The sequence below is a fragment of the Vidua macroura genome, chromosome 8 (genome assembly GCF_024509145.1).
Source record: "Vidua macroura isolate BioBank_ID:100142 chromosome 8, ASM2450914v1, whole genome shotgun sequence".
Lineage (NCBI taxonomy): Eukaryota > Metazoa > Chordata > Aves > Passeriformes > Viduidae > Vidua > Vidua macroura.
Genome location: NC_071578.1, coordinates 19,613,696 through 19,626,311, shown reverse-complemented (window position 1 = coordinate 19,626,311; position 12,616 = coordinate 19,613,696). Strand labels below are relative to the sequence as shown.

Genomic DNA, 12,616 nt, shown 5'->3' with positions numbered 1-12,616 from the left:
TCCAGAGCAGTCATTGAATGCTGGTTGAAGTAGGTGACCTCCAGAGAACTCTTCCAATCCAAACCTTTCTGTGGTTTTGTCCTGGTTGACTTAGTAATTCTTAATCTCCACTTTGTATTTGTCTGATCAGACAAGTGCTGCCTGTTTGTTTAAAACATAGTCAGATGATCTTTAAGGTGCATGTACTCTTCCCTGCTCGCTCTGTACAGTTGCTCTTTTTATGTACTTGGATGGCACAGATGTCTTAAGTGTCAACTCAGGAGACTTCCATGCTGAAGCATCTAGTCTTAGATAGCAGAATTATGTCTGCCAGATTATAGGCTTGGCTTTCCAGTATGTTCCAAAATATGTGGGAGCAGGAAATGGAAGGACTACTTCCTTCCATTTCCCCCATTGCCTCTTCTCTGCTTGAAATGTGGAGTGAGTCTGAAGGATTCTGCTGGTCCCCTGAGTATGTCATTATCCATTTGAAAGAACCTAGCAGGTGAAGCTAATATATAAGGAGCATTTCATTTTCTCCTACTCTCTCAAATGCACACAGTTGTGGATGTTTGTACTCAACAGAACCAGTGTGAAATTTAGTCACAGCCACAGCATGTGTTCTAATTTTCCGGGGAAACTTTCTCTCAGCTGTACGTTAACCCTTTCTCCACTCTTCTTTCTGCTTCTCCAGCTTTTAGGACATTTCAGTGAGCAGTTTCTGTGACCAAAGAAGCCTTGAGAGCTGGAAGAAGAATTAGTTCTCAGTGATTGTATTGAGGAAGGGAATAAGATAAAGTAAGAATGGATGTTGATGGGATGTGTGTGGGAAATTTGATTTTGGGGTTTTTTTAGTTTCTTTAAAACAGTTGAAACAACTGTGTTTTTGTACCCCTCCGTTTTTGTCCTATGCTATGACAAAACTAAACTGAAGTTATACTGCTGCCATCAATCTTAAGGTACAGCTTACCTAGTATGAGTGCTGCCATACTGTTGTAAAGGTTCTGACCCAGTAAAGCTGCATTCATTTTAGGAGTCTTGCTATTCTAACTCGTAGGCTTAAATTGGATTTTTAAAGGAGGTGGTACAGATGCTATATTGACCAGGACTAAAGGGAGTTCTTTTTTTTTTTTTTCTTTTTCTTTTCCTTTTTTTTTTTTTTTTTTTTTTTTTCAAGCAGACATGCTAAGAGTGAGAGCATTTCCTCTTTATGGAAGGAATCTGCTTGCAGGTATATTATTACCACTTCTTGAAGTCTATTATAGTGAGGAATAAATGTGTTTGACATTCTTTCTCTCCACTAGAAAAGAATACTTGGAATTATATTTTGAGTTATCTGTGTGTCTTTCTGTAAAAGAAGGGGAACTTTCTTTCAGCAGGAATATATATTTTTAGATTTTAAATCTCGTTGTTACTGTGGTAAACAACCAGAGTGTGTAATGTCCAGTAATAAAGTGATTCCAAATCATACATAAGTGCTGAGGCATATTTCACACGGTTCTTTGAAGGAGCTTTGTCACAAGTGTGGAGAGTAATGCCTGCTCAGCAGTGCCCGCAGTGACCATCAGGAGGCAGGCAGAGGGGACAAGGTGCTGGCTTGTAGAGGACACGGTACTTTGTAGCTCATTGTCTTCAGCTGCTCTTTCTCTTTGGCCATATTAAGTTATGTTGTGGCTTCCTTTGCCCGCTGCTGCTCTTTTCACTCATTTCTCTATTTGGATTCTTTTTGTACTGAGATTCAGTCGTTCACAGAGCAGCAAAATGACATCTCCAGACTGCCTGCTGCCAGATCACAGCAGTTTAAATTGGAAACTTAAAAGCTGAAGCAGGTGCTGGAAACTATTCTCCCTTTGGTCTGGTTCATTGAGTGCCAGCCTTCAGCTGAGGAATGGGAAAGGGAGGAGAATTGATTTTGTGGCTGAAGTCTTGAACTGATTAATATTTGCATTTCTTGAAATAGTAGTGTAAAAGCACCATAAATTAAATCTGAATTTAGTGGAGCTTCAGGTGGTTGCAGTATGACTTGTTTTAGATCTGAAGTTATGACTCTGGGGCAAGGTGTTGATTTTTTGTTGACATTAATATCTGCAGCTGATGTGATATCTTTTTAAGAGACCACGGGAAGAACATGCTCTATTTCTGCTAGTTTTCTTAAAGTTTCCAAATTTGGTAAACTACGGAGGGTTTGGTTTGGTGGTTTTCTGTTTGTGTTTTGGTTTGGTTTGCTTTTTCCAGTTCAGTTACAGCCTGAGTTTGCAGCTTCTGTTTAAAAAAAAACTGATTTATAAAATCAAGAATGTTTTCTAGGTATAGTTCTGGAGTGAGCTTCTGCTTGGTATTTATTGATTGCTGCTGCTAACCAATAGAAGATCTGGGAAGGGAAACTCTCCTCACTCAGTGGATGTTAGAAAGCCTACATGTACAGTTACAGAGGGGACTTTTTGTTCCTGGTAAGCACAAGTCAGAATTTAAATTATTTGAAGTAGGAAGAGACCTCTGGAATTCATCTGCTCTGATACCCTGCCGAATGCAGAACTAACTTGTGAGATTGTGTGCAGGGTTAAAACCTGCTGAATTCTGACTATTTCCAGGGATGGAGCTTCTACGCTTTCTCTGAGCAAACTATTCTGGTGTTTGACCACCCTTCTTAAGAAACTATCTTTCTAATACCTAATTGGTGTTCCCCATGTACCTTCTGTCACTGCATCACATACTATCCCGCGCTCTTGCATTACTTTATTCCTATTAGAAGAGTTGTTCTTTTTTTTTTCCTAAAAGTATAAGGTTTCCTTTCCATTCTCATGATTTGGCATGTTTGGACTTGCTTAGAGACTTTTTCATATTCTATTTGGGAGAAAAGGGACAAGGAATGCTTCTGCTGCTGGCATCTTAAAGAACTTGTGTTGATTCACATATGGCCCTGCAGGTCTGGGGTTTCTTGACTTGTAGTGTGTAAAAACAGTAACAGTTGTGGTATTAAGAGTATGACACTGAATTGTGATTATCAGTTGAGTTTGGATGTTTGATTCCAAAACTTGATCTAGAAATTGCAGTAGCCTTTTGAGTACAGGGCATTTATTTCTCTGGTTATTGCTGAGCATTGACAGAGGGAAGTGCAGGAGGAGAAAGCCCAACAGCTGATTAGGAGTTGTCTGAGGTATGATTTTGGTAATGCTGAGTGGGCATGAGAGATTAGAGTATTTTGAAAGGTTTATCTTCAGACAGTGCTTACTTATTAGCCTTAGGTTTTTGGAAACCTAATCGAGATGTTATACAATCAAATAATTTTTGTAGAAGCCGAAAAGTCTCATATCTCAGTGGTCTGGAACAGAACTTATGGGTAGGTGTTTTCAGGGCACTACCTTGTGCATCATTTCCACGTGTTATTGGAGAGCCATGAAAAAGTTAAAATTAACCCTTATCTGGATGTTTTTACCCACCCTTAATAGGAATAACTTTTGCCTCTGCTTATATCACTGATCCACTCCTGCTGCTTTTTTTCTTTTTTGTTTCTCTTTTTTTTTTTTTTTTTTTTTTGTTAAAAACATTCTTTTTAATTCAGTGTGATAAAACATCCGTTGTTTGTAAGTTGATTGAGCATAAAGTATTTCATTATAAAATGGTCATCCATCACTGGAGGCTGGGGGCTGCAAAAAACATTAACTGTGCACTTTTGGCTGGAATGCAGCTTCTCCAGAATAATGCAGCTTCTGTGTAAAGTATGCAGCATAAAAAAATTGACTGTTCAGGAAAACAGGTGCTCGCCTTGCTCTCCCAGGGCTTTGGGATTTCATCCCAAGGTTTTGAAGGGCCCTTGAACTCCTTCTGTTACCTAGCGTCACTTTTTGGTTTTGAGTAGTGGTCTCAAAGCTGAAAATGCTGGTGTGTGTCAAGTGGTTTCATTCTGACAAGGCTGTGAGAATTCACTAGCAGTTTAACTGCTGCTCTTTAGAAAAAGATGTATATTTTCTTCCTCTCATTCCTTAGCTCTTCTGAAAATTAGGTAGCTTTTTTAAAAATCAAGTTCCTTAACACTGTCACCCCAAAAGTTAGTGGCTAAGCACTGCCAAGTTTCTTCTCCACTTTGTTGCTGTAAATCATTTTGGTATGTCATAAGCTCACTTGTTGTCATTATTATGGGAATCAAGCTGCCTTTTAATGCAGGTAGCATCAAAATTTTGGTGCACGTGTGTGTGTGCAAGGATTACTGATTGCTTCAATTATTGCTGTGGGGTTTCTTAACGTTTTTGCTGTTTGAATGTCTCAAGGTAATGGTTGTGTTGGCTGCCAGCAGGCTGGGCTCTTCTTCCTTTTGCTTCTGTTCTGCTTCTCTAGGTTTGAAACTAATATCCCCGTGATGTTTTGCATTCTGCTCTCCTCAAGTCTCCTGTTTTGTTCTGTGGTCACCTGGTGTGTGGGTTCTTGAGCTCTGGACCATCATATTTTGCCATTGACACCTGGGAGTTCTACTTTCTGATAATATGGCGAAGCACGTCTCCTAGATTAGTTCAGGTTGAATAGAAGAATTTGTGTAAATCATAACAGCAAGGTACATTGAACCTTTGAGAGATTTTTGTCATGAAAAGATTCTTTCCTCTTGGGGTCATCAGGCTTTTCTTCATTTCGTTCTTTGGATTTTGACTTCTCACTGATGCATTTTTGATTCTCTGGCAACACAAGAAATGTCTTGGCTTGTTTGAGATTTGTTGTTCTTCAATTTCCTTTTAATTTTTCCCCTTGGCACTCATTGGCTTCCCTTGAGGAAAGGGTAAACAAAATGGAGTAACATCCAGACGGCTAATTGATGATAAAACTGTAATCTTTTTCTCCAGCCTCCTAGAAATAGTGAAGCTTTCCTTTTTACAACATGGTGAATTTGCAATGAGAGCTCTATTCATAGCACGGTAGACACACAAAGCTGTGGAGAATTACTGTGCTTTAAAATACCAGGGAAGGAGTTTTAATTTCTCCTGGGCTTTTAAATTGCCTACTTAGCTTGGGCCTGGTACCGTGCAAGATGTGTAAAATATCATAGTGAAGCAAGCCCAGTGTGTGAATTGGGTTCTGTAGAGTGTCACAATCTAATTGCTCTTTCTTCAACATGTACCAATTTCTTTTAGAGAGGAGAAAGAGTGCTTAAACTTGACATGCATCAAACTTGTACTGTCAGTAAGATGAGCGGCTAAGTCCATCCTTTGGACTCGGCAGTGTGCAATTCCCCACAGGTTTCATTTAGCCTAGTCTGTCTTGTTAGACTGGCCACGCTCTCTTCCTCGTATTAGGAGGGAACCTTGGGAAACCTGGCTCTAATTCACAACTGCAGCAAGATCAATAACTATCAGCATTTGGTCAAGGGCAGATGAATTTGTCATGGGATGGCTGCTTTTTGATTTGGTTCATTTTGGTTTAGTAATTTCATTTAGAGTTGAGTGTCGTTGGCTTGGAGGAGGGCCTGTGGATTCTGAACTTCAGACCTGGTGCAGGTTTATCACAAAAACTGGCTGTTGTCATATGCATGGTGATTTTCTGCAAGAATCTTTTGAAACAGTTTCATCTGGTTCTGAACAGACAAAAAGTGAAGCTTGCCTTCATTTTACTTGCCTGTTTTTATTGGGATGGTTTTGTTGGAGTTTTTAAGTGGATGTTAAGCTTCAGTTACCTGTGAAACTGGTAAGCAGTTTAGCTTACTGAGCTTCAGGCTAAGTAACTTGGGAGTAACCATGGGAGAAAAATGCTTCAAGAATGGGTAAAATCTCAAGTCAGTTTTTGTTGAATCAGTTTTTGGGGAGACCCCAGGTTTTGGGGAGTTCAGTTTTCTGGAGTAGAATTAAGTGTCATTACAATTGGCACTAACAATTTAGAGCTTTTGTCTGTTTGTAAAAGCCGCAGAACTAGTGATATATCCCAAAACCTATCAGAGGCTTAGATCAGCTGTATTACCCTATCTCCTTTCCCTCAAAGCAATCAGTCTTCCTGTAAGGGAGAAAAAAAACTATTTAAGCAATTCTGAATTTGCTTATTTCTATCATACGTAAGTAATCTTACTGTGAAATGTGCTAGCAAAATCAAGTGGTGCTTTAATGCTTATCCTCTACTGAGATGTAGGAAGAAGGGTTTCCATGAAAACAAGGATGGATTAGCATTGAAATTACCCTTATTACTCTTCATACTGGGAAAAGATACACTCATGAGAGAGCAGTTTGGAGATGGGAGGCTTTTACTGTATAGTTACTTGATTTTTTTGCCTTTCATTAGAATTAGTCATGTCCTTTCAGAGGTGTTCAGGTCATGGGGTGGGAGGAAATAGGCTAGGGTTTGTAGCAAGGTCTGCTCTTGATGACCTTCAGCCTCACTGTGCTAAATTTCCCCTCAGCTCACTTTAAGAGGTGTTCTTATTTTGAAGCAGTCTTGATTACAACCTCTGACCAGTATGTGTCAACCATAGCTCAGAAAAAAGTTTGTCAAGATATTTGTCTCTGTTGTCTCCTCAGTGCTAAGAAATAAAAACAGAATTAAACAACTTCAACTCTTGAAATAACCTCATATTCAGACACTCAGCAGCCTTCATGACTGGCATTAGAAATTCAAGGTGGAGCAATCAGTCATGTCTGTACTTTTAAGTCTATCCAAATAGAAACCACGGAAGTTTGCCTCCTCTGTAGTTCCATACTTGTGCTGGTGGCATTTCTTTCCTTGTGATTGAAGTGAGTGTCTTCTGCTTCTTGTAATACCACTCTAGAACAGAATACTACAGCTGGCTGAAAAGCACTTAAACTAACAGTAGAGACACAGCTGGAGTTTACAGCATAGTTTTGGCTGAAGATACTCTAGCAAAGTTCCTGCTTATGAAAAAATGCCCAGGAAATTTTAATGGTCAGTCAGAGCAGCTGAATTTGAAGCACAGCATCAGATGAAACTCCTTATAACTAATGGCACACACTAGTGGCATTGTCAGTGCTTCTGCTTCACTGGTAGATATAAGCAATTCCATAGAAGACAGTATTTTAGTTGAGTTTATGTTGCCCTAACCAAAGGATGTAAAGAGTCAAATGCTCAGTATGCATTATGTCATGCTTCCCCAAAATAAAAATCTCAGTTCTGAGGGCTGCTTGAGATCTTGGCACTATGGAACAATCATTTGTTAAAGTCATGTTTAATGAAAGGGAGATAAACACATGAAGCTGGAGTGTGACAAATGAAAGCATTTGTGCCATTGTAATGAAATTAGGCAAACAGAACAGGCTTGACATCTCTGGGTTCCCCTTGTCAAACTGCATTTGTAATTCCAGCTTTGCATTCATGTGTGGCTGTGAATGGCAGTTTCCCTCTTGGTTTGGTGGGTTGGGGCCCCTGAATGACCACTTTAATTCACAGGGCATTAGCTTTGAAGAGTATATTTTACAGACATCCTTAGAAAAGGATTGCAGTTAATTCATATTTTTCCTTCATTGGCTTGAATATATTGATTTTCAGCCTGTGTTTATGTTTATTGTATGCAAAGCTTTTGATACCATTTTTTATAATGAAATATTGATTTCAGAGATGCACAAAGCTTGCTTCCACATATCCCCATGGTATATATACTGTGTTGCACAATCCCCACAGTATTTATGTGTTTTAGAAACTAGGATATAAGCTTCTGGCTCCTCAGCTTCTCCTTAGCTGGCAGAATCCTGTTTTCTTTACCTATTAAGAGCTTAGATTAGGTAAGACAATTATATATTGTGGGGAGCCTGGAGAGAATATCCAGTGGCTTTTGATGACCTCTCATTTATGAAGTTTAGTGGACATTGCCGTTTTCTTCAGGAAGAACTAGAGCTTTCTCTCATAACACTAGCTGCACTGTACAGACTGTATAGGTGGCAATCTGTTTTCCTTTCAGATCAGAAAATATCTACAAATGTGCCACCAATGGCACTGTGTTGCACGGGATGGTCTAAAACTTGCAAGAAAAACAAGATGAGAGCAACTAAGATCCCCCCTTGCAGGGGAGGGATGGCAGAGGATTCTTTTAGCTTGAAACACTGTCTGCACCAGGGCTGTGTGGAGCAGAACATATGCTCAGGAACAAAGGAGTGTGGATCATCTGTAGCGTAGCTTTTTTACACTTGTTATTCAGCATTAATTGGCCATTATTATCTGGGGTTAAATGTCAGAATTGGAGTAAATTTGCTAGCTGGAAGTCAGGGTATGTCTTTTAGCTCAGGTGCAGAGTGGCGTGTGTTGCAGTCAGTCTGAAGAATTTGTTTTTGTAGTGGTGAAAAACATGCTCCTCCTCTGTTTTTCAGCTGTAGAGCTGCTGTAGTTGCAGTTTTGCCAGGGCACCTAGAACCAGTATGCATATGCTGTTCTGTGCCTGTTACCGAGGGACTCTGTGTAAAGCAAATTCAAGATTTTTAGAGGAACAAGTTACTATAATTCTGTTTGCTAGATTTGTTAAGTTCTAAATTAAACAGCTGATAATCACAGGACTAACTCAAGAGAATTTCTCATTTCCCTGCAATCCTGCATTTTGACCTAGCTGAAATTAAGCCAGTACTTATTTCAGCAGTTAAAATGTTTATGAAAATCCAGGAAGTGTGACCACTCCATACTTTTAGACCATTTTAAAAGGCAAGTATAATTTTGTCCTTTTTCCTTGTAACATATTCAGTCTGACTTGCTGATACAGACTGCAGGGGTTTCTCATCCTTTGAGTGAAAAGACAAAATGTTTTGGTGTTTGTTGGGTGAACTGAGAATAAAGTGCATGTCACGTAGGCCAGAATGGCAGTGTTTGCAGAAAGTGGTTTTGAGGATGACCCAGGAAGCACTTGCTGATACTTCAGTTTTCTGTGGCATGAACTGATTGAGCCCCAAGGCAAGAGTCCGGAAAAGCTGGATTTCTGCCCTGTTACAGTGTTATCTTTGTCTTTTTCTCACCTTAAGAAAAGAGAATGTCTCCTCATTGTAGAGTTCAGTTTGCAAGCAGGGAACGTAATGCTGCATGCTCAAAGCATTGCTGTTGTCTGAGCTCGTGTGTGCTGGAGAGGTGCGTGGGATACAGCTCAGCAGCCTTTCTGAAGGCTGGGCGTCAAAGGCCAACAGCTGCTGCATAAGAGGAGTCCAGGTCATGTGCTTTGGGTTGCAGTTGCCTGTCCTCGGGACAAATGATGTTGAAATAACTTGTCATAAACAATTTTTTCTTGTTCATTTACTCTGATTCGGAACGCATAGCCGATCCTGATAAGAGTCATTCAGGAGTGAAGAGTTGAACTGCCAGAGAAAGCAGCTTATGTGAGCGTTTTAGATCAGGAATGTGCCAACAGTGTGCTAACAATAAGAAAACTGGTCCGAGGGAGACCTGCTCCTGCACTTCAGGAGAAAAGGGACGCCAGAGGTCTGATGCAGTTTGTTTGCTGAAGTGCCAGAATGGCTGGATGGGATTGCTGAAATGGGAGTTAGGTGCTTAAACATGAATTAGTTGATTAAATATCATTATAGACATGTGTGTCTAAGTGCAAATAATCCATGGGAAGAATGAAGGAAAGCACTGTGATCTCAAAGGACTTGTGTCCTCATTAAAATTGCCAGCCTGAAGAGTTGGCTTTTTGATACATTACTTAAGATACTCTTTCCTGTCTTCTCCATTTCCATGCACTGCTTTAAGGTAGCTGAGCATTTCTGAGTGTTGTGCTGATTCTGGTCTCCACTTGCTTCTCTGAAATTTTGTTGAAAAGACCTGTGTGAAAAGAATGGGAAGTGCTTTCCAGCTGGTCCCCTAAGCAGACCAGACTCTTCATTTGAGTCTAAGTAATGTTTTAATATAATTTTTCCCCGGCTTTGAGTAGATTTCAAAGGAAGGCTGCTTGAAGGAGTCCCTTGTGAAATTTTGTTCTCTTTTTGGATAGTTATTCAGTGTTTCCTCTTGTAATACCCTTGGCTGAAGTCACGCTTGCAGGTTTGGTGGGTTTTCGGATGGATTTTTTATTTGGTTGGGTTTTTTTCCCCAGAGCTGAAACTGGTTAATTAAGTAGAGAGCCATCCTGTATTTTCTAGTTAAAACACTGAGAAATGTCTCTAGCTAGAAAATATACTTGGAGAAACGTCTGTATAGACAGTTCTCAATTCTCTCACTGGTTATAGTTACCTCACTTGTAATGCCTGAACCTGAATGTGGCAGAAGAAGAACCAGAGTTGAAAATTCAGAGCTACTTTTTTTTGGACTGTTGTTACAAACATCAAGTATGTACTTCCAAACATTTAGTGTGTGCCTTACATAGTCTTTGTTTTGTCACAAAGAATTATTAATGTAATAAATGATTTTTCTACATTTTCTGAAGTTCCTGGATATTTTCAGGAGAGCACAGGATTGCTTTTACAGTTAGGTCATGGCAAGACTTCTATGGTGTCTCTTTTGTGAAGTTTTAAGTTGTTGAGCAGAACAATTCCCTCTAAAGACTACGGTCTCACCAAAGTATTGTGAAGAGAATGCTGTTCATTTCCTACTGTTCTGTGCTCTAGATCAAACCTGAGCTGTAGTGGAAAAGCCTGAGTGGAGTGCACCTTGCAGTTGTAGCTATTGATCCACAAGGGCTGGCATGTTTGTTCTGGACACTGCCACCTTTGGTGTACAAGGCTAAGAAAACCTGTTGAGGAAAGAGCTTCTGAACTAACTTCATTGACCTCAACAGGATTGAATTAAAAGAAGAGGATATATGTTTGATTTACTGGCTTGTTTGCATAACTGTCACTGTGTTAAAAACCCAGTAGCTTTAGTATGTAAGTGTATTTAAAAATCCAGGTAGCTTTAGTGACACTTTCAGATGCTGAACCTTCTTTAGCCCATGAAAGTAATCTGTTTCAAGAGAGGATACAGCAAGAATATTTTCAGTATCAGTGTTTTTCTGCACTTTCAAACTTCCTATTGAAGCAAAGAACCAGTATCAAGATTAAGTTCTGCCTTGAAAAGGGAGCTGGTGACCCTTGTAAGTCCTCAGTGCTTACAAATGCTTCTGGTAAGGGCTCATAGTAGTGATTAATTGAATATTCCTCAGGTGTGAGCAATGAGATCGATGATTCATTGACACTTAGATCTTTCACACAGTAAAAATGGCTTTTAGTGCAGTAAAAATGCTCTCTTTTTGTCTGGCATGTTTTTGATTTTTTTTTTTATACCACAGTACCAACTATCCAGTCTAAACAGTTTTACAGCATAAACCATCAGTTTCAGAGAGCTCAATGTAAAGTGCTTTGTTATCGTAAACTCTGGAATCTCTAAATATTAGGGAAAGCGGCGAAAGTTGTGGTGTAATCCACAATATGTGCCTAAGTTAAATCCTAATTATGACAAGCTGTTTTGTGATCTTGATATAAGTTGCGAATTTCAGTTAAACTGCAAGGGAATCTGATCTTTAACAACATTGAGATTTACAATTCTAACTGAAAGGAAAAACTTCATACTCCCCCTACTCTTGTAAAGAAAATATCTATTTGTTGTCCCAAAAGATGTATTAATGAAGAGTGTGATGCCCTGTACATCCTCTGCTACCAAGTGTGTCTTCATCGTCTCATTCTATCGTGCAGTGATGTACATCTGCTGAAGTCCCATTTTTCTTACTAATCAAGTGCAGCTTTTTCATCCTGGGACTCACTGGTTTGAACAAGGCTGGAGGAATTGGCAGGATTATAGTCTGGTCTGTAGAAAGGATCAGTTTTGGGAAAGAAGAAATTGAGTTTTGTTTCCTAGCAGTCTTACTGTATTTAATGCTGCCCAAGTGCTTGTAACCAGTCAACTGTTCTATAAAACACACTTAAATAAGTATTAATGTAAGTATATCTTATGATCATCTGGATTTCCATGTGCTATTGAGAGGTGACACAATTGTAATGTTACACCAGCATATTATCTGACAAACTGGGGGAGTTGTTCTTAAGCCAAAAAGGTTGAATCATCATGTTCCTTTTAACCCCTCACAAGTGAGTGGTGTTGGTCTTATTTGAGCTGGTGGCTGAAACGTAAGAGATGGCATAATGATTTCCAAAGTCCCTTTTTAATTGCAGTTTTTCTTTAGTTAACAGCATGTTGATATTCTTCTCTGTGCTCTTAACTTTTAAAACCTAAGCCCCTGTATAGTTTTTCCTCCTTTGCTTCCTTGCCATAATTTGACACAGTTATGCTAACATACTTTGTTAACATACTGGCAGACTTTTTTGCTTTGATACTTAAGGCTTCTCAGTAGGAACTGTGATAAAATGGAATTTCACTTATCTCAGAATAAGGGGTTTGGGTTTTTTCCCCTCAGCAAAATAATTGAATTATGTTGGTAGATAGAAAAGCAGCTTGTCTAAGGATTTAGGAATTGCAGTCTTTTTTTCTCCCTGCCTCAAAGAAGCTCATATGACAGATAAGTTCAATATTTGATTATTTGATTAAAGGTATAAATGCCAGTGATCCTGTGACACTATTAGCCATTAGACTTGTTAACTTTTATTAGGAATAAAAGGTATGTTTCAGCAAGTTGAGCCAAGTGTTGTACTTAAATATTTCTGGTCTCCAAATTATTCAGGTTACTTTTAATGCATTCTTCTGTGCCTATGTACTAGCTGTGTTGTGGTTGCATTCACCTGTTTTTTAATGCTTTTTCTTCTAAATCCCC

At 39.3% G+C, this 12,616-nt stretch overlaps 1 protein-coding gene across 3 annotated transcripts in view; it reads left to right on the top strand.

Annotated features, from left to right (window-relative positions):
* Positions 1-12,616, top strand: part of GBF1 (golgi brefeldin A resistant guanine nucleotide exchange factor 1) — a 102,228-nt gene that overhangs the window by 45,736 nt on the left and 43,876 nt on the right. The window lies entirely within an intron of this gene.